Source organism: Lactuca sativa, chromosome 4, assembly GCF_002870075.4.
Source record: "Lactuca sativa cultivar Salinas chromosome 4, Lsat_Salinas_v11, whole genome shotgun sequence".
Taxonomy (NCBI): domain Eukaryota; kingdom Viridiplantae; phylum Streptophyta; class Magnoliopsida; order Asterales; family Asteraceae; genus Lactuca; species Lactuca sativa.
In genome coordinates, this window is record NC_056626.2 from 357,198,419 (window position 1) to 357,221,273 (window position 22,855).

Sequence of the window (22,855 nt, forward strand, 5' to 3'; positions counted from 1 at the left end):
TTCTGTCTTAAAATATTTTGTTATCAAATGAATTACTTTTGAAATGTTTTATAAAATGACATCAAGTCATTGTTATTTATTGTTCAAAACTCCTAAATGTTTTACAAAACCTCTTTCATGTCCTTGATCAAAACTATATCCACACACTTATATTCATATATATATATATATATATATATATATATATATATATATATATATATATATATATATATATCCCTATTCTATTAAAAGAATAGTTTTCATCTCCTTTTAACTTGTGTCATCATATTAGGCATTCTAATCAATACACATTTTTTTTGCCATGTGTCACCCTATTAAACCTCTTAATTAATGCATGTCACTTGTCATCCTATTGATTATCTATTTCAAATTTTAAAATTTAACTTTAATTACAATAAATTAATAACAATGCAATAAAAATAAAAATAAAATTAATACAAATTATAAGGTGATATAATTTCACATATTTATTTAAATTAACGATTATAATTGATTAATAATTTTGTGTTCTAACTATCACTACTAGAAAAACAGCCTTTTACGACGCTCATTGCGCGTCGTAAAAGGCTCAGACGACGCGCAAATGTGTGTCAAGGAAGGCCCTGTCATAAAGAGAGACGACGCGCATTTACGACGCTCATTTACGACGCGCAATTACGACGCGCGTTTACGACACGCAATGCGTATCAAGGAAGGCCCTGTCATAAAGAAAGATGACACGCATTCGCGTGTCGTAACCTTACGACGCGCGTGTTAATGACACGCAATGCGTATCAAGAAAGCCCCTGTCAAGAAAGGCCATGTCATAAATGAAGATGACACACATTTTCGCGTATCGTAAATTTAAATGTTTAAAAAAAATAAATTTATATATTTATTAATTTTTAAATTAAATTTGCATTTAATTTCTCATAATAGAAATAAAATACCATATACAAAAAATACAATCCATTGCATAATATAAAATAAAATTTCATACTCAAAAAATAAAATAAATTGCACAAATTGTAATGTCATACAAAGAATCATTCAAATGTTAAACAACAATAATACATTGCTAACATGGGTTATACATTCCTATAAAACTAACAAATAATCATACAACTCTGTTTCTTATTGGAAAGGAATGTCAAACATGATTACAAGTCTCCCTTAATCTTGATTACTCACCTGCTTAAGTAGAATGTTGTTAACTACTAAATGAAACATACAGAGGCTATAATTCCAAAAATAAAGTTAAAAAGTCAACAAAATCAGAAGGTTTTAGTCAAACATATAGAGGCTATAATTCCAAAGATTAATAAATGACATTGTTTCAACCACATGCAGATTTACCATTAATTTTGTCCCTATGAGATTCACTACTGAACACATTCTACAGTTTGTAACCAGTTCATGAATTGAAAAGCAATAGAAAATGATAATAATTACCCTTCATGGTTGTGATTATTTACTTACTTTATTGACACCATCATTCCCTTCTAACATAAGGTATGGATGGGGCTTTACGGTCATTAATGAGTCAGCAGCTTCAATAATTAAGTGAGAATAATCATTTACAGTCTCATGTGTGAACACACCGAAGAAAGCCTACAAACATTTGACAACAAAAGAGAACAAGGTTAGTTTTAAAGAGAAACAAGTCACTCAAGGGCTAAATATATGAAATAGTAATGTTCTTTCCACAAAAAATTATGTTATAGCGTTATACTTCCATTTCTTCTTATCCTAATCCATGATATATAAATGAGTACTTTTTTATAAAAAAATACCTGTGCTTTTTCAATGTTTCCAAGATGAACATGGTATATCCCTGCTTGAACCAACAACTCAACAGGTAAGTCTTTAGCAGCAGAATAATTCTATTGTGCATTTTTAATATGGTGAAGAGCTTTGTCATGTGCATTTCCCAACATATGCGTTGAAGCCAATACATGGACCACACTCAGATCAGCATCTTTTGGGTTCTTTCTCAAATAATCGTCTAGAATGCTGACAATGCGTTCATGCTGACTACATCTTTGGTACATCTGAAAATACCAAAAAAGTTAATTAATACCCATTCATTCAAATTGGAAAATAACATATATTATATATAGATTTGTAAGTCCAAAGTCAAAACCATTTCTGCTGTCTTCAATGCTTCAATCTATGTGACTAGCTGCAAAACAAAAAAACAAAAAAAACAAAAAAACAAAAAAAAATTAAAGCTTCTTCATAGTTTATTTTCTAGTATCAATAATAATATTTATAATTTACCTCGTAGATGATAGTCTCTTTAGCATTTAATCAAACAGTTTGGGACTGAATGAATGATCTGAATTTGTTTATTGGGAGTATTGTATGTATAGCAATTGAGATCAGTTATTCATTATCAATTTATATTACTACTTGTTATTCTATTTATTGGGAGTATTGTATGTATAGCAATTGAAGGAGATATACAGACTTCATATCAGGTATTAACTATTCTCTTTTTTTTGAACTTAGAGAGAGAGAGAGAGAGAGAGAGAGAGATACCTGTTAAGGCTTCCTGCAACCAGGGTCGTTTGTTCTTCAAGCGTCTGCTTTGTGCTTTTTTTTCAAGCAACATTTTCGTCAAGGTCCGTCCTAGCTAATTTTGGGCCTAGGGCGAAAGTAAAAATGAGCCCTCGTAAAAAAAACAAATATTTTAATTAAATAACTAAAATTAATAGTTCATTTTTGGTAGCTTTTACCAAAACAGAAATGATGACCATATCAAAGCTTTTTTATATACAAGACCTATATATTTTTCAAACGAAAGAACTAAATTTAAAAAAAAAAAAAAAAGAAGTAAAACCATCTAGGAGCTGGAAAGATACAGAGTAGCTACACACAAAAATAGATCAAGAAAAAAAACTAAACAAGGGACAAAACAATTTAAAGTATATGAGCTAAGACTACAACCCAAAAAGTTAGTAAAAAAGGCTTTGACAGGAGTAATTCCAAGAAGGGCAATTTTGTCCAACTAAGACCAAAAGGAGCAAACCTCTTTCCATTCCCCATCCTTTATTACTTTATTTTCAGCAACTATAACAATCCTTATGTGAAGGGTAATTCGGCATTTATTACTTTCTTTTCAACAACTATAATATTAATGAAAAAAAGTAATGAAATAGCATATATCAAAGAAGAAAACAATAAAAAAACAGAACAAAAGAGTCAGGATACATGAAAAATGAGAACCAAAGATGAAATAGCGAGATACAGTTGGAGCAAGAGTCAAAAGAGTCAGATACATGAGCCCAATTCAAAAATCAGAATCAAATATCATGGTTACACTAATTAAAAAGAAACATCTCTTAACAACCTTAACCCTTACTCTTAACAGGTTACAACAACACATCCCACAACCACCCTTGCACGGTGGCCTGTGGTGAGCCTGGGAGGAGCACCAACGATAACGACGTGGTGATTATTCTTAATATAACACACGCGCACAACACAACAAAATCCATAATCAAAGGGGCTGCATAAATCACCACACACATCCATATTTGGATGACAAGGTATAGTTTCATATTTGCACTCTTTAAATATAAATAAATTTACATATCTTTTTTTTATATTTGTTGCAGGGTGATGTGGATATATTTTTCCCAACTGATTTTTGGCTCTTGGAGCGGATCGACCATTACAGTTCCGGGTATATGTAGCTGCATACATCGGTGTTTATGGAAGAGTTTGGTTTGACCAAAAAGACAAAGACAAAAGACGGATATAACCCTCTTCTCAAAGACATTGTAAATACTAAATTTTACCTTAGTGTTCCGACACATAACACCAAATAAACACTTCAATAGAAAGAAAGAAAAACTTGAAGAAATAGTGCATTTTAGAGCTTTTCACTGTTGTATTGTAGAGTTACGTGCATTTTTATGTAATAAATATCAACATATACTTTCATCTATTTTTTTTTTCCGTTTTTAAAATTCAGGGGTGTATTTTTTTTTATTTTACATGAAACTGATAAAGAGATCCACCGAGACCTCACCTCACCTTCTCCGACACTGAAAACTAAGAGGTTGATGAGAGGGGTTGAGTATACACAACTGAAATACAACAAAAGTGTAAATAACAGGTGATAAGTACTAAAATACCATTTCAACTGGGCATTGAACCTAAATCATTAGAAAAAAACACATAAATATAATCCAAATAACAATTTATAACCTGATTAGACCTCGCCAGTCTGCTTTAATACCAATCTGGAATAATAATATTTAATCAGAAAAAAAACACCGAATAAGATAAAATCAGAATTTATAAATATATAATATAGAAATATAATACAAATAACAATTCATAACCTGATTAGATTCTCTTTTAGCCATTGGACTGGAGAATATGTTGACTAAAGACTGTTGAACCTATTCAGTTAAATTTTTGAGACTACTAAATCAAAATTCCTTATGATAGGTAGGTGATTGGGTACCAGATGTAAACAGGTCAGCTCCACTACACAAAAAATGTTGTCTATTAAATTTCAAAATGAAGTTAACAAGCTCATAAAGGAAAGAAATTAAAAGAGATTTTTGTAAATTTTGTATATGAAGTTAATAACCCTACTTCAATAACATGCCAAATAGAGTTTCTTCTTTGGTTGTCAAACCTACAGCAACAACAAAGAAAGATGTCAAACTTAATAACTAATGGTATCCTTATTAACACAAAATACATTTCACCATCTTTGATAAGATTATTAACAAGTTGACTTGCTGCTAACAAGCCATCACTAATAAACATTGATTTATTGGTAAAATTGAACCTAAATTCCAAGTATTGTAGTTCAGTTATCTTGTTCTCAAGTCCTTTTGTTGCATATAGATAGACAAGTTAGCAAAATTGGTCTCATCTTGGTGAAAACCTAATAGAGACATTATGTCGAGCACCTTGTGGGCGTCAGTAACTGACCTAACAGAAACATTGCGTTGAGCACCTTGTGGGCGTCAATAACTGATTCGTGTTCATGGAAATAACCCTCCAAAGTAGCTTTACGACTAGACAAAGAATTTGACCCAATAAATTAGAGGAAAAACCACTCAAATCGTGTCTTCTAAGGGAACATGGAGTATACAGGGATTATCTAAGGTGAGAATCTTTTTTATTGTGATTTTGGACAATAATACATGGAACAATACATATATTGCTACAGTGGGAAGGGCAATATTGTCATATGAGGATAAAGCTTATGAGATTATGAGTTCAACAAGAAAATTGAAAGTATGCAGAGCCTCATCTGTAAAATTCCACACAATCAAGGACGCCAAACACACCAGGAGCCGAACCCAAGAACCTTAAGCTAATTATGTGAGATATTTAACATGAGGAGTTCAATTTATTTATTAATCACCCACCAAAAATAGATAGGGATCAGTTTTGAAAAAGATATAAGATAAAAGACATGGAGACATCGCCATGGAGGGTAATAGTTTGATAGAGAGAGAGAGAGAGATGTTGCCATGAAAACTCTATCGACTAAAACAACCAAAATCTACTTTTTATCATGAGAAAACCAGAAAGCTTCGGGAGTTTTCAGAAATTATGGAGGAGTGAGGATAGAAGAACGAAAACATTAGGAACAGAGAGAAAAAAACATACCTTAGTAAAACTAGGGCATGTAAATTTGAGCAATCGTCATAGTCTTTGACGAGGTCAGATGACAGGGTCTCCGACGAGGAGAAGTGAGCAAGAGGTCACCTGAGGAGAGGTGAACAAAGAGGTTGTCGAATGACGAGGCGAGACAAGGTGAATCTTAGACTGTTGCTACATCCGGCCTATGAATGCTTTGATGTCTTCCCTTAATAGTTGGTGTGTGATGAGTTGAATAGAGTTCTTATATGCCAAAACCCTAAATGGATGTGAGATTGAAGAAGAAAAGCGTACGTGAAGGAAGTGTTTTTGAAACTCTTGATGAAAATCAAGATTATATGTAAGTGGGAAATAAAAGCCCTAGTTGTTGCTCTCCATTTTGTGATCTTCAGGAATAAATGCCACTTTTAAGAAAAAATATTATAGAACGATTATATGAGTTGTCGAGGTTTATAGCAGAGATAGTATCATGGTTAGTGTTTGCAGAGAGAAGGGAAGAAGAAAACGAAGGGAGAAGGGAGATCTTGAAGCGGGGTATTTAAAATTTTTAGAATTTTAAGAGGATTTCATTTCCCTCTTATAAGAACGCGTGTTTTGAGTAAAAATTATAAAGCGACATTCACAGAGGACGCGCATTTTAGATAAGGTGCCCTCCGTGTTTTTTTTTTTTTTTTACATGAGACACTAATTTAAGGGCGCGCAATAATGCGTCACCTAAATCCTTAAATTTTTTGAAGAGATGACACTTTTTTAATGTCACTCCCTTTTGCGTAACATAAATCAACGAGTGTCGTATTTTGCGCGTCGTAAAAGGTTATTTTTCTTGTAGTGTATTAAAGTTTAATTAATTTTTTAGCCGTGGTTTCACGGTTTATAAACTACTATATATATATATATATATATATATATATATATATATATATATATATATTGATGTGATAGTTTTCATACTTCATTCAGTTCCAACACTCCTGAGTAGCAAGGGTGTATAAACCTTCTTGGACAACAAATACATTCCAGTAAACTATCATAGGGATAGTTTAGGGGATACAAAACACTATTCCTATTACAAGGAATCACACGAGAGTCAGTTCATTCATGAGTCTATACTAAATGCTATATGAAGATATACACTTACCTAGATCCTCTTACATGGATACTTGTACCTAGATACTATATGATGAGATACTATTACATACTATACGTGTAGATTAGTGTTGTCTATCCTAGTACAAAAGGATACTATACGGGACAAACCATTCCGGCACCCACCTGTTAGCAACAGAGGTAATGAACATCTACAGATGCCTACGGTTGATACTTATACTAGGGGTACCCTTACGGGACTAACCATTCCTTCAACCTGTTGTTAGCTACAGAGGAAAATGAACATCTATGGAGGTTCAAGGTTAATACTTTTCGGCAGTCACGATGTCGTGTTTATCCTAATACAAAAGTGTTGGGTAGCGTAGCCTTATTTTTGTATTGCGTCATTGGGCTCAGTTTATAGTCCAAGGTTTTGCACTCCGGTTTGGGCCTGTCCAACCGTGAGATTGTAGGGTTTACTATATAATAATGTGCTTGCATGCATGTTAGGTTAACGTTTTGATAGATCGATCGATAGCATTAAAGATTTCTTTAATCGTTCTTGTAAACCGTAATCCTCTACAGTAGAAGTTCTTTATCGAGCTCTTCTGAGGATTGTTTTTAATCATTCGACATCGTATGATCCATTATTGTGTTCTTGCCATTTACTTGTTTATTTCTTTACCTGTTTTATAGATCTAACCGAAGGCTGAAGAATCAAAGAAGGAACCGAAAGTTGAAGGTGATTCTGGAGTAAGCTGCTACTATTGTGGGGGAAAGAACCACTATGAAAAGGATTGTGTCCTTAAAAAGATGGCTGAAAAGGATGAGGAAGCTTTGTTGCAGAAAAAGCTTGATGAGATCAGGAAGAAGAAATCTACCGCTAACCCTTCTATGAATGCTCTAATTGTGCAGGGTTCAGTTGCTGATGACGAGTTCGGTGGCGTGGAGGTTTGGTCAACCGACTCTGAAGATGATGAAGTGAGGAAGCCTTCTCATGGAAAGGCTTGTGTGGCAAAAGAAGAAAGCAGTGGAGGAAGGTGCTTGATGGTGTCTGACGTATCTCAGATGAAGGGATACAACACTGATGGTGGGAGTAATGAACCGAAGGGGCAACAGGATATGTGCTTTACAGCCAAACCGCTCAGCGTGCAGTTCAACGAGCTCGATGAACTGATCAAGAAGGTATAATCCATCTTTGTTTCATTTAAAGTCCCACAAAGCTCATATGAAAAAGAACTAAAAAATGTTAATAAAAGAATCTCTCATCTAGATAGTAGTCTTACTCAAACTCGAGTCACCAATTCTAACCTAACTGACCAATTAAGCAGGGTGTCTTCGAAGAGTGAGGAACGGCAGATGTGGATCGAACTGAAGGAGTCAGAATTAATCAAAATAAAAGATGAAAACATTTATTTACAAAGAGACAACTTAAAGCTTTTGAAACAGCGAAATGTTTTTTGTCTGATTGCTAAACGTCTTTACTCTAATATTACTCAGCTTCATTTGGATTGTGAAATAGGACAAAAGATTCATCGCATGATTTTACCCTTCCTTGAGTTTAAGGAGGATGAAATTGATGCTGAAGCGTATAATTGTGAGAGTGTTATTTCATCTGAGGACGTTAATCCGACCTATATGTATGGACTGGACAGAATAGAATCTTTCATTAAATCCAAGGACCATAAGGACATGCTTAAAAACCTTTTGGATGAAAATGATAGACTGAAATTGAGAACCGAAACCATACAAAAATTGGACTCTTTAAACGTCAACTTGAGCTCAGAAAATAAAATTGATGTTGAAAATGCATCTGAGCTTAATGAAGACGACAATATGAGTGAAATTTCTGTAGAGGACACGGTTGACTGTTCAGAATTTGTAAAAACCGAACCTGAAAACCACAAGAATCTAATTTCAGAAAATTCAGTGGAGTTCGCTCGTTCGTCCCAACAAAAGTCCCCGATTCTTGCAGAGAAGGTCGTAGTATATCAAAAAGTTAGAACCACTCCAAATCAGGTATACAAGGTCACAGGCGTAACCGAACATCAGACTGCTGAACTCACAGCTATTATAAACGAAGACAATGCTGATGGCTGCGATGAGTTCTTCTGGTCAACTCCAATCGATAATGCTGATGAAACAATAGGTTTGTCTGAAAGGACCTCATGGAAAAGCAGAGGGAGATACGTACCAGAACCCTTGAATAAACCTGATAACTTCGATGTGCCAAGCACTAGTGGTACGAAAGACATTCCTCAAGAAAAAGGAATTCCTGCAAAAAGAAGTCACCTCTTCAAGTGAAACCTCATCAGTTCAGAGTGAACCAGCCAAAGAAAAACCGAAACCGAAAGCTAACATCCATCATCAACCGAAGCAGATGAGAAATCAGAAACGTCAAAGGAATCAGAGATACAGGAAGAATCTATCTGAAAGAAAACAGTTCTGGCAATCCCAGAATGCTTATTTCTCACATCAAGACAAAAACTTAAAGTCAGAGAAAAATCCTGTTGAATCGCAAGAGAGCAACAACAACCGAAAGCAGAGGTTCGGTTCGGAGAAAAACGTCAACCGAAAGCAAAGGTTCGGTTCTGAGAATGATTCCAACCGAAAGCAGAAGTTCGGTTCAGCGAACTATACCAACCGAAAGCAAAGGTTCGGTTCGGAAATCAAAAGAGTTCAAAACTCTAAGGTCGGTCCCACCAATGACCAAAAGCAAAAGGTTCACTTAGAGTCTTCAACCAAGAAGTCAACTCAATCTAAGCCTTCTCATTCTATCGCATCTAATTCTGCTAATTCTTCCCACTCTTCTTCACCTCGTTCTAAATTCCATTCTACTCCTTCTCAAAATCTCAATCATCAGCAGAACAAAAGGGAAAACAGAAGGTTTCGGCGTCTAAACCAGAGTCAAAACTGAAAGCACCAAATCCTAATAAAATTAAAGTTTTTACCATCAAAAAGAAAGATGAAACAACACTAATAAAACGAACATATTTAGTTGACATCTCTCTTACTATTCCTATTCCTGTGAAAGGCTCACGTGGACCCAAGAAACTTTGGGTTCCTAAATCTGCTTAATTTTTGCAGGTTATTAGTGATGAGCAGCTTGACGAAGAATGGTACATTGATAGTGGCTGCTCACGTCACATGACAGGGAGGAAAGAAGAGCTGAGGGAATACAGGTCTCTTTCAAATGGTGGAAACGTCAAGTTTGGGAACAACTCCTTCGGCACCATAAAAGGCTATGGAATGATTACTAACGGTGATTTCACGACAAGGAAGGTTGCATACGTGGACGGGCTACAACACAACCTCATCATTGTATCTCAGCTTGATGGAGGTATCGGTCTCAAAGTCTCATTCGACGATGAGGGTTCTGAAATTATTGAGAAGAAGACGAAAAAAGTTATTCTCAAATCGGATCGTAAAGGTGAAATGTATCCTCTAAACCTCAAGCCCATCAAAGGAAACCCAGCTATTTGCCTGTTATCAAAAGCACAATCTGACGAAAGCTGGTTGTGGCACCGAAGGCTCTCTCATCTCAACTTTAAAGACATCAACAAACTTGTCACTGGAGGCCACGTTTGAGGTCTTCCATTTCTCAAGTTCGATAGAGATCACTTGTGTGCTGCATGCGAAATGGGGAAGCAGAGTCGTCAAAGTCATCCATCAATAATAAACACTAAAGTTGTTGAACCACTTGAATTACTTCATATTGATTTATGTGGTCCTTCATCTATCGAAAGTATCGGTGGTAGCAAGTATATTCTTGTTATTGTTGATGACTTTTCGCGTTTTACATGGGTGTTCTTTCTGAAGTTTAAATTTGAAGCGACTCACAAGCTAAAAGTGTTCATCAAGCAGATTGAAGTACAGCTGAAGAAGGTCGTTCGCAACATCAGGAGCGACAATGGCCTGGAATTCAAAAATAGAGAATTCGAAGAATTCCTAGCAGAAAAGGGAATTAGTCACAACTTCTCAGCTCCCTACACACCTCAACAAAACGGGATTGTTGAAAGACGAAACCGATCTTTGTGTGAAGCAGCCCGAACTATGCTAAGTTTCGCTTCCTTACCTCTTTATTTTTAGGCTGATGCTATTTCTGCTGCTTGTTTTACACAGAACAGGTCATATCTCAATAAGCGATTCACGCTCACTCCTTATGAGATTCTCAACAACAGGAAGCCCAATGTGAAGTTTTTCCATGTGTTCGGTTCAAGGTGTTTCATTTTCAATTCCAAAGAACACCGTAACAAGTTCGATGTTAAAGCCGAAGAGAGAATCTTTCTGGGCTATTCTCTCACTTCCAAAGCGTACAGGGTATTAAATAAGCGTTCGAGGAAAATCGAAGAGACCTATTACGTGACTTTCGATGATAGCTATGTCAAAAAGCTACAAGCCAAAGAAGACACAGCTGGGGAAATCTTTCCTCAAACTGGCCAAGTCATAGTCTCGATCGCTAATCTATTCGAGAAGTTCATGGAGCTTTTCGATGAACCTGAGAAAGCCACTCTCTCAGAAGCAGGTGCAGCAGACAATAAGGTAGATCACATGAAACAAATTGTTGAAGATGCTGCAAGGAGAATGAATGAAGGAGGATCAAGTTCTGACGAACCTCCACCACATAATGCTTCAATCGAGGGGGAGTATCAACCATCATCAACTCAGCCGACCTCACATGTTGAGGGGGCGCCAAGGTCTCCAACTGCTCCTAAAAGCACTTCACCAACCGAAAGTGCCACACCATCCGAAGGTGCATCAACGCCTGTAAGCTCAGCACCACAAGAAACATCTGAAGGTCAAGATTCGCAAAGCATTCCTGAAAGCTCATCTATCGAGGGGGAGCAAGCTGATATGTCTTACGACTATGAAAGCCAGTCCGAACCAGAAGAAATGATAAATGCTGAATTGGATCCAACCTTTGATCCAAACTACCCTCCTCTCACCAAATGGACCAGAGATCATCTTGTCTCTCAAGTTGTTGGTGATGTATCTGAAAAAGTTCTGACTCGATCGCAACTCAAGGCAAAACAGATCTCCTTGTTTTCAAAAGTCGAATTCTGCATGTTTAACTCATTCGTATCAAAAGTTGAAGCAAAGACAGTCAATACTGCTCTTGATCACTCCGATTGGGTTCAAGCCATGCAAGATGAACTGAACGAATTCGAGAGGAACAAAGTCTGGCGTCTTATTCCAACTCCTCCAGATGCCTCGGTTGTTGGTCTTAAATGGGTCTTTAGGAACAAAATGGACAAGGAAGGGAACGTAATTCGAAACAAAGCTCGTCTGGTCATGAAAGGATACTGTCAGGAGGAAGGGATTGACTATGAAGAGACTTTCGCTCCTGTAGCTAGGCTGGAATCCGTAAGAATATTTCTAGCCTATGCTGCTCACAAAAACTTTGAGGTTTACCAAATGGACGTCAAGTGTGCATTCCTCAATGGTGAACTCGAAGAAACTGTGTATGTGGAGCAACCTCCTGGCTTCGTAAATAAAAAGTATCCAAATCATTGCTACATTCTGGATAAAGTCGTGTATGGACTGAAACAAGCTCCGAGAGCTTGGTATGAAACGCTGACTAAATTTTTAAAGATGTCCAAATTCAAGCAAGGTTCGGTTGACCCAACCTTCTTTCGCAAGAAGGAAGGTAACCACCTTATGATCATTCAAATTTATTTCGATGACATTATCTTTGGCTCAACGAATCCTAGCCTAACAGCTGAATTCAGAAAGCTGATGGAGACTAAATTTGAAATGAGCTCAATGGGTCCTATTAACTTTTTCCTTGGTTTAAATATTAGACAGGGACCCGAAGGTATCTTTATTAATCAGGAAGCTTACACGAAGACTCTCCTAGCAAAGTTTGGCATGATGGGAGATTCCAAAGTCAAAGTTCCAATGGCGTTCGGCACCAAGCTCACCCCATCCTTGGACAAACCGGCTGTTGATATCACGCTTTATCGACAGATGATAGGCTCACTAATGTATCTCACTGCTAGCAGGCCTGACATAATGTTTTCTGTTTGTTACTGTGCTCGATTTCAGGCAAACCCACGCGAACCTCACATGCTTGCAGTGAAGAACATTCTACGCTATCTCAAGCGAACCACCTCTCTAGGTCTATGGTATCCTTCCAACTCAGGCTTCTTCGTTCAAGCCTACTCAGATGCAGACCTTGGAGGTTGTGGACTCGACAGAAAAAGCACAACTGGTGGATGCCAATTCCTTGACGGGAAGTTGGTTAGCTGGCAGTCAAAGAAACAAACGTGCGTGTCTTTGTCCACTGCAGAAGCTGAATACATTGCCGCTGCATCCTACACCTCTCAAGTGATTTGGATCCAGAGTCAACTTCGAGACTATGGATTCAATATGAAAAAGATCCCACTATATTGTGACTCTGAAAGTGCAATTAGGATCTGTCATAACCTAGTGCAACACTCCAAGACCAAGCACATAGCACTGAGGTATCACTTCATCAAAGATCATGAGGAAGATGGAAACGTTGAAGTACACTTTGTAAGAACCACTGATCAACTGGCTGATGTCTTTACCAAAGCTCTTCCTGAAGCCTCATTCAACAAAATTCTACAAGGGCTAGGTATGATGGAATCAGAATCAGTACCACAAACTACCTCTCGATCTCAAACATAAGAAGCGAACTAAACCGAACGTTCAGGTTCGGTTGAATCATCTGCACTCGCTCATCATTTCAAAGGCAGTTTTCTTGGTTGTAAATTTCATGTACAAAGTTGTTTATCTATTCGTCTAAAGTATTTCTTATTTGAAAGTCTAAATTCCTTGGTTTCTAAAAATTTTTCAAAACCGAAACCTACCGAAGGTTCGGGTTCGGTTTTCCAAAATTTTTCAAAAACGAAACCAACCGAACGCTCGGATTCGGTTTTCCAAAATTTTTCAAAACCGAAACCAACCGAATGCTCGGGTTCGGTTTTCCAAAATTTTTCTAAACCGAAACCACCCGAACGCTCGGGTTCGGTTGTCCAAAATTTTTCCAAACCGAAACCAACCGAACGCTCGGGTTCGGTTTTTCAGAATTTTTCTCAACCGAAACCAACCGAACGCTCGGGTTCGGTTCCAAAATTTTCCGAAGTTTTTTTTTTAACTCTTTTTAGTTTCTTTCTGAGTCTTATTTTTTTTTACTTATTTTTGTTTTATATATCGAAAACTCCAAAAATATTTTGTTATTTATTTACTTTTTGGTCGTTCATTTTACTTGTGTGTTCGTTCGCTTATGGGGAATATGTTAGAATAGTTAAGTGTCCCTAGAAGCATGCTGCTGTATGTGCCCAAAGCCTCATCAGATTCTGAATAATAGCCTTAATGACTTGGTATACACAAACCTTGTCTTCCCAATTAGGCTATCACATTTATTATAATCAAGAGCTACCTAACTCTCTTCTCACATGAGATAAGAGTTTTCTGCTTGGTCCTACTTTTCATAGCAGAGGTACTTTGCTTTCTTACACCATCTCCATTACATTTCTCCATTACATTCGTTTCATCAATGTAACCCTTGAGACTCTCAGAAATTATCACTGAGGTTTATTGTTACTCAAAAACCGTGTTTATGATCTTAGTTTCGTGCCACTACGAGCTGAGTGAAACCCAAAATTCAATACCAAATCTGAATTGACGGTGAACAATTAATTTGATCAAGTTTTCACTAATGAATTGGCGGACGTATCCTCATGAAATCTCAAGTTTTTATTTTGTGTGATTCTTATGAAATTGTTAAACACCATAACATTTCTTCCCTTGGGATCCAGTTTTATTTTTTTTGAGATTTTATATTTACCAGCTACTTTAAAATTATTTCATGCCTACTTGTTCAACAGACCACACCGGTCTCACAAGTACTTTGTTTACTTTCTATCTTATTTCAAGATTAGAACTGTTGACTCAAAGCTAAAGCCACCCTAAGAAGCCTAATTAAAATAAGCCTTTCAACACTTCTTAATAAGTGTTTGATCGTTATTCAACGGGAAACCACATTAACACTTTAAGGTCTCTCTTGACTTTGAAGGAAGCGATTCGTGCCTGGGATCATTTGTTTCGTGTCATTATTGACATCACATTTATTCCTAAAAAGATTTGCTTTATTTCCTTTTTTTCTTACACCCTTAGCATGAAAATCTTTGATTTTCCAAAATTCTGGTACTAATAATTACAGGCTTTTTCATTGGATCGGTGATTAATTATAAAGACGTGGTCAAAATTAATCCACGTGGGCGTATTATTCAAAAGATGCCATTACAAGGATAAGAGGAAGGGTTGCTGACTCAGGCGGGAGTCTAATGGATTGAATTTCAAACGGCGGTAAAAAGGGACGCATGCAAATTTGAAACGTCCACTCTTTAACTGACGTCGTGGACACGTGTGCGAATTTGAAACGGTTCCTCTCTGGCACAGAAAGGCGCGTGTGGATTTGAAACGATTTCTTTTGAAACAACGCTTGTTGGGCGGCGTGTTCCAAGGAATCTGACACTCTCTCTCATGCGTGATCATCGCATACCTTAACTGTCACGCATCAGTCAAATTCCGGGGAAAACCTTTCGTATTTCGATAGAAGATTTGAACAGATTTTTCTCACTCCTTTCAACCACTATAAAAGGCGACCTCATCTCCCTTTAACCTCTTTACTGCATCAAAATTCCCAAGAGAGCAAAAATTCCCTGAAACCCTCACTGTTCATCATCTTCTTCCCAACTTCAACAATGGCAGAATCATCGTCTGTTCACGCTACTTTCCACATCCTTCCCAGTCGCCCTCAACAGTGTTTGGTGATCGATTTAACCCCTCAGGCGTACGACTCATACATGTTCCCGATCATTGAGTGCCTGAAGTACTCGCCCATTGCACCTGCACTTTCTAGGGTGGAATCAGTGCCCATGGAGCTTTTATCGCAGATCTATGTGACTGCACATTATGATAAAGCAGTCGATAGAATCTTCTTCGAGGTTTCTGATCACAAAGCCTTGATTTCCAGGCAACGATTTGCCTCATTGCTAGGGTTTGCTGCTGACCCTTCTAGGGTTAACCCGGAGACGATTCCGATAGGGCACCTCTACAATATGTTATACAATATGGGGTACACGGAGGCGCTCACCTCTGTCGCAAAGTTTAAAAAGTCGTGTTTTTCGCCACAGTGGAACGACATGTTCACTGTCCTTTTCAAGGGTCTATCAGAACGGAGCTCCGTTTCAGACGGCTCCAGTCGACTCTTCCTCTCCATCATGTACGGGGTTTACAACGGCATCAACGTCGATTATGGGTTGGTTCTCTGGCAACAACTCATCCAGAGTTTATCATCCTCTTCATGACATTCTGAGGTGTCGTATGCCAGGTTCTGGACCATCGTTGCTAAGTGGGCGATGGATAAGCACGATGTCCCCACTACTGTCAGTGCATCGATGTCTTCGATTGGTACATTCCATACCACGAAGATTATCGTCTCAGATGCATCGAAGTTCTCTTTCATTGGTTCCATTCCGGAGACCATGTATGCTGATGTCCCAGCAGACAGCAGAATCATCCGGACTATCAAGGAGTTCAAGCAGTCCGGTCCAAGGGATCTCACGCAGGAGATGCTTAAGTCCATTCATGATGCCGATAAGCATGTTTCAAGAGGCAAAAAGGCAGATAAAGGCAAGCAAGTGGCCAAAGGGGCTAAAGGCCCTTCTCCTAAAAAGAGGAAGGCTACTAAAGCTGCTTAGTCCTCGCAGCAGAAGAGGCGCAAGGCTCAACCGAAGCGAAAGCTGATAATCGCTTCCTCTTTCGGTGAGTCGGAGAGTGAGAGTTCGGATTCGGACGACTCTCAAAGAGGCGAAACCCCTCCAAGAGGCAATACCCCACCCAGATCACCTACCCCTGACATGGAAATCCATAACTCACCCATTCACTCTCCCACTCACACCATTCTTACTTCCATTCCCACCATAAACCCCTCTACCACTATTCCTAAAACCTCTTTCCCTATACCACCACCCATTTTCACCGATACAACAACCATAACTACTGCAAAGGTTACAACCAACGTATCTGATACGGGGGTTCATACCAATGCAACCGAAACCCAACCACCACCCGAACCTACCCATACTCAACAACAAACCGAACCTATCCACACTCACACTCAACCTGAACCTACCCACACCACTTCACCTCCAGCTTCACCACCACCCCCATCTCCCGGTCATGCCTCTGACGGAGATAATCCTTTCCTTGGTGGGGTGAACATGCAGTTTGATTCGGTCTATTTTAGTCCGTTTCAGGTGCAAAGCGACGATGATGAGCATGCTCCAGTAACAAAGAAGCACCTTAAGGAGCTACATGAGAAGGTGGACTTGCTCATTGCTTCCTCCTCCAATTCTCAATCCTCTCTCTCTGAAGCAGCACTTCAGAGGATTGATTGATGCCTTTTCCAGGGCTCAGCATGATTCGGTCGCTTCTGCCACTGCCGCCATAAACGCCTCGACGAAAGCATGTGAGGCTGCGACCGAAAAAGTCGATAAACTATTCTCTGACGCCTCTTCCCTGTTAAAGTCCTTACAGGAGAGTGCCGATGCCACAAAGACAACGTTGGAACCAATCGTTCATCAGTTGGCCACGTTCGTCTCCACGGAGTTGAAGTCGTTTGCTACCCTTCGCCAATCAATTAGTGACGACAACTCGGCCCTTCGTGCCTCTATCGACGAGCGCCTCTCTAAACTCCAAGAGGATCTGGCCGCAGAAAACTCGTTGATGGACGTTCTTGCAAGCAAAACCACCGCCCTCAAGGTCAAGAGTGCTCAACTTTCCCACTCTCAGCAACAAATTGACGCTCTTCGATCCGAACGGGAGGTTATCAAGACATGTGTTTCGGATGTACACTCCGCCATATCCAACATCCTGGAAGCACACGATCCGATCCTGAACCACTCTGTGAGGCGAACCCTTGCAGAAAAACTTGCTCCTTCCCTAGATCTGCTCAGTAAAATAGAAGGGCTACCTAGTTTTGTGTCCACTCCGAAACAAGGGGGAGAAGTGAAGTCCGGATCGAAACCACATCCTTCCTCAAAAGCTGCTCACACAACCGAACCTCCTCCTACAGGTCAAACTTCTGGTTCGGGTGTGAAGGATAAAGGAAAGAAGATAGCTGAGGAAGAAGATGAAGATGATCAAGAAACCATTGCTGACTTGCTGAAACACAAAAATAGTCGCAATGTTGATAATGACAATGTTCGTGTGGCGTGAGAAGCTGAAGAAGCTGAACGCAAGAAGAAAGAAGCCCACGATCTCCTCGAGAGCAGGAAGACTCTTTTCCCTGCTTGGACTCGAGAGAGAAGGATAAAGGAGGCTATCGATACTCCGAGCATCCTATGGCTCGAACCGGTGATCTCCTTCGACTGCTACAACTCTGTAGACTCGCACTTCGACATGCCCTTGACCCGAAAGGCGTTTATCTTCCATGCCTTCGCCAACGTTGCTGAAGTCCCTCATCCTCATCCGGAGGTTTAGTGGGAGTTAATCGAGTTCTATCTGAAGGCCGCTCAACCCCAGTATCAAACCTGGAGCGCTCAGAAGATCGTCAACGTTCAGGTGCTGAAGCCTTACACTGAAGGGAGATTCATCAACGTTCGGTTTAGGGTGATCCGAGGGTCTGCAAAAACCGAACACCTCATTCATCTCTTTAGCAGATCTACCGAACCTCAACCCCCATGACTAGATCGTTCTGCACAACATCCTCTTGACGAATGAAGCCGAATATGGTCCGATCACAGACCATCTCAAAAGGATGTTTGTGTGCTATATCATGGAGGTCGCCCTGATGGATCAGGAGATTGCCAATGTCTTGAAGAAGAAACCAAAGATCTCTCCTGTTGGCTCGGCCAGTGATCTGAACCAGATGAAGATGGGAAAGATTGACCCAAGGCGAAATTCGGTCATGTTCACTAGGGCTGAAGGACAGAAATGTCTCTTTTCCTTAGCGGATAAACATCTTTATACCATTGCTTGTCTTGAGCATCTGCTGGGGATCATCCATCGGTGTAAAGAAAATGCAGCGGATGATATCAAATACTTTAACGACATGATTCAGTGGTACATTCGATTCAGACAGACGATACTTGCCCTTATATCGCGTCTGTTTCAAACTGTACAGAAGAAGGTTCCTGCTGCTGCTGGCCCAAGCAAGAAGTAATGATCTCGCTCCAATTGACGCAAAGGAGGAGATTGTTGGGTAGCGTAGCCTTATTTTTGTATTGCGTCATTGGGCTCGGTTTATAGTCCAAGGTTTTGCACTCCGGTTTGGGCCTGTCCAACCGGGAGATTGTAGGGTTTACTATATAATAATGTGCTTGCATGCATGTTAGGTTAACATTTTGATAGATCGATCGATAGCATTAAAGATTTCTTTAATCGTTCTTGTAAACCCTAATCCTCTACAGTAGAAGTTCTTTATCGAGCTCTTCTGAGGATTGTTTTTAATCATTCGACATCGTATGATCCATTATTGTGTTCTTGCCGTTTACTTGTTTATTTCTTTACCTGTTTTATAGATCTAATCGATCTTCAAGTTACTTCTTAACTTATCAAAAAGGATAATACTTAAATGGCTATATTTTCCCTATTACTTTTATTTTGTGATACGTTCACATAAACGATGAGGTAGACTATATATTGTTAATAGTAGTCATACAGGGGAAAAACCATCTTTGTTAAAACAAAACATTCAAGTCTTGGTAGAAGACTACTTTCAAAACATTCGGGTCTTGGTAGAAGACTAATTTTATAATGTTAGGAAATATGGGATTTTCTAGGGTTTTCACACTTATATCAAATGTTTGATTTAAAGGTTTACATGGCATTCATAACAACTTTCCAAAACAGAGTAATGACACTTAAATACTTATGAATTCACCAGTTTAATGTTGATCTACTCTTTCAAAATAACTTGTATTCTCAAGTCTCCAGTAGACAGGTATGATGACAAGGTTTTGAGAAGACAGAGCATAGACAAGACTCGTCTTTTATTTTGATTACATATTTTGGTGTCTTATTATAATGGAAGAACACATGTGTATTAAAACTTTACTTTTAATGCAATGGATGTTGTTATTGCTTATTTAGTACTTTACACTGTTATGATACTTCACATGACGTCCTCCACCCCAGAATGTTTCCGCCGTTCTTGATTTTGGGGTGTGACAGATTGGTATCAGAGCATTGTTTATAGTGATTATAGTATATCAACCCATAAAAGATATACTAACTATAAATACATTGGGATTAAAACACTCTGACTAAGACTTTATACTTTTAAATAATAAAATATTTAAGTAAGTATACGTGCCTGCATTCCTACTAAAATCGGTGTCACAACGACAAGAACAAAAGTATTACGATTGTTGAATATCACAAGTAAGCTTGGGGATATATGGTCAGTTATGGGAGTGGCATAGCCTGATCAACTATGCTGGTCCAAGGAGTGATTAGCATATGCCCAAGAATGGTTGTGATGTGGCAACAAGTCTAAAAACTTACCAACACAACCACAAAGAACTACCATAGGGTTATTCGGACTTACTGTAATTACTTATCTAAGAACTAAATAGATTTTTATTATTATGTCAATAGTCGTTTAGTGAGTACACTAAAGTTATATGTACTAGGGTGTCATAACCTTAGAATATGTGAAATCTTTGCCTTATGTCCTGTCCTCGTTGGGTTGGGGGCTTAGGGTTAGGGTCACTTATTCGAAGGTCTATCCTATCCTAACTACATATAACTGGTATGCACTAAAAAAGTATTGAAGCAACTGATAAAGATCATCTTATAATTATCTTAGTTAGTTCGTCTATTTAGTTATTTCTTATATCCCTTTTCTCGTGTAAATATCATGGCTGGATTCTATCGTCATGGCGACCCGTACTTCCCAAACCAAGGCAACACTGAATGGCTAGAGGAAGAACCAGAAGATGATCACCCAATCCCTTTGGATGATCACCATGTTGAGGGTTTTTCATATAGTTCTGACTCGGAGCCGGAAGTCAACAACCTACCTCCAGCTGCTCAAAACCCAAACCTAAACCCCCGTCCCGCATTTCAAGGACCCACACCTCTGTGGGCCACAAACTTGAATAGGTGGAGTCAGGAGCAGGTCAACCTATCCCCTACAATGGAGACAGAAGCTTCTACAACCTCACTGAGGGAGGTTCTGCTCACAGGGTCCTATCCATCATGGTTCGTAGGATTTCTCAGAACACGATATTGGGTCAATGAACTATCAATCGAGTCTTAGAGATTGACACCAACTCTAGCGTTAACACACTCCACATTCACCAACTAGAGTCTGCTCAAGAAAGGACTCTGGTCCGTAATGCATCTCTGCAAAGAGAATTTGCTGAAACCCAAGCTGAAGTTAGGGAACTTCGAGCTCAGCAAGTGAGAGCTGAGAGGCGTATAAGGGACATAGAATGCCTAGTGTCGGGATCAAGAACTTATGCTAGCAGTTCTCGTCGCCGATAGAATCTCATCGACTCATCTTTTGGATATAACCTAGTTTATATAAAAACTTTGGTCTATTTTCACATCCTTCTAAATCTTAAACGTGTTAGGTCTTGATCTAGTCATAGTTCTGTCAAAAATTTCCTATCTTGGTTGATGTAAGGCCTACTTCTAGGCCAATTTTTCCCAAACTTGTTACATCTGTAATTCCACTATTATTGACAGATATCTAATCATATGGAAATTATTATCCAAATGCTATCATCTTCATTCAAACATATTATTCATTATGATGTTGAACTATGGAAAGTTAGTCCATGAGTCACTCTCATTATTCATTTATTCTTATCAATGTTGCCATCTTTTTAAATGTATAGTTAAAAGATGTCGCCACGCAGAAACCCAAGGCGTAACCCTAATAACAAAACGCCGATACCACCACCTCCTCCACCACCTCAACCACCTCTTCTTTTCGATGCCACTATGTTCCAGGCAGCCTTCACAAACAGTCGTAGCAGCTGCTGTGTCAGCCATCAATACTCCTGCCCCTAGTGGATCAGGAACAAGTGCACATCCTTCCAACCACGGGCGAGAGCCATGGGCATCCCAGGGAATGCACCTACAAGGACTTTACAAACGCTAAACCCCAAAACTTCAATGGAACTGGTGGGGTTATGGTTTTAAGGCAATGGATTGAAAAGACGGAAGCAGTCTTTGAAATCTGCGCCTACCCGGAGGGCAACAAGGTCAAGTTTGCTACTTGTACCTTTTTTGACAGAGTGCTAACTTAGTGCAATGGCCATGTTAAGTCTCTGACTATTGTGGTGGCAAATTCTATCAGCTGGGAAAACTTGAAAACCATGCTGATGAGGGAGTAGTGTCCTCAAGGGGAATTCCAAAAACTCGAACAGGAACTCTGGGGTCTAGAAATGGTTGGTTCCGACATATCAACCTATATGAATAGATTCTGTGATCTGGCAATTCTATGCCCTGATATGGTTGCTCTCGAGAGCGAGAAAATAGAGAGATATATCTGGAAACTATTGCCCCAGATCCAGTCAAGTGTGTTAGCATCGAAGCCTGTCACTTTTGACAGTGCCAAGGAGCTGGCACAATCTCTCATAGATCACGGGAAACACCAGAACCCAACAATCCCAACACAACAACCACAAAAGGGAAACAACATTGACAACAATAAGAAGGGGTGGGACAAGAGGAAAAGAGGAGCTTCGCAAGAATCCTCAAAGAGACAACAACTTGTGGCAATCAATGCTGACACGGTAACCCCTGTTGTCCCAGCAAATCCCTTACCAGCAAAAACTTATGCTGGAAATCTTCCGAGGTGCAACAAATGCAACTTTCATCACCACGGACCTTGCAAGGAAATGCAGTGCCCTAACTGCAACAGGAAGGGGCATACAACTCGTTTCTGCAAAACTCCAGTAGGGCCGACCACCCAAGTTCCTAACGCCGGTGTGGGCCAAGCTTGCTACGGTTGTGGCGAGGTAGGTCACTACAAGAGGAACTTCCCTAAGGCGGGGATGGATGGCGGAGTAGGAAGAGTTATGGCTATAGGCCACGAGGAAGCCGTAGCTGATCCTACGATAGTTACTGGTATGTTTCTCCTCGATAACTCTTATGCTTGCATACT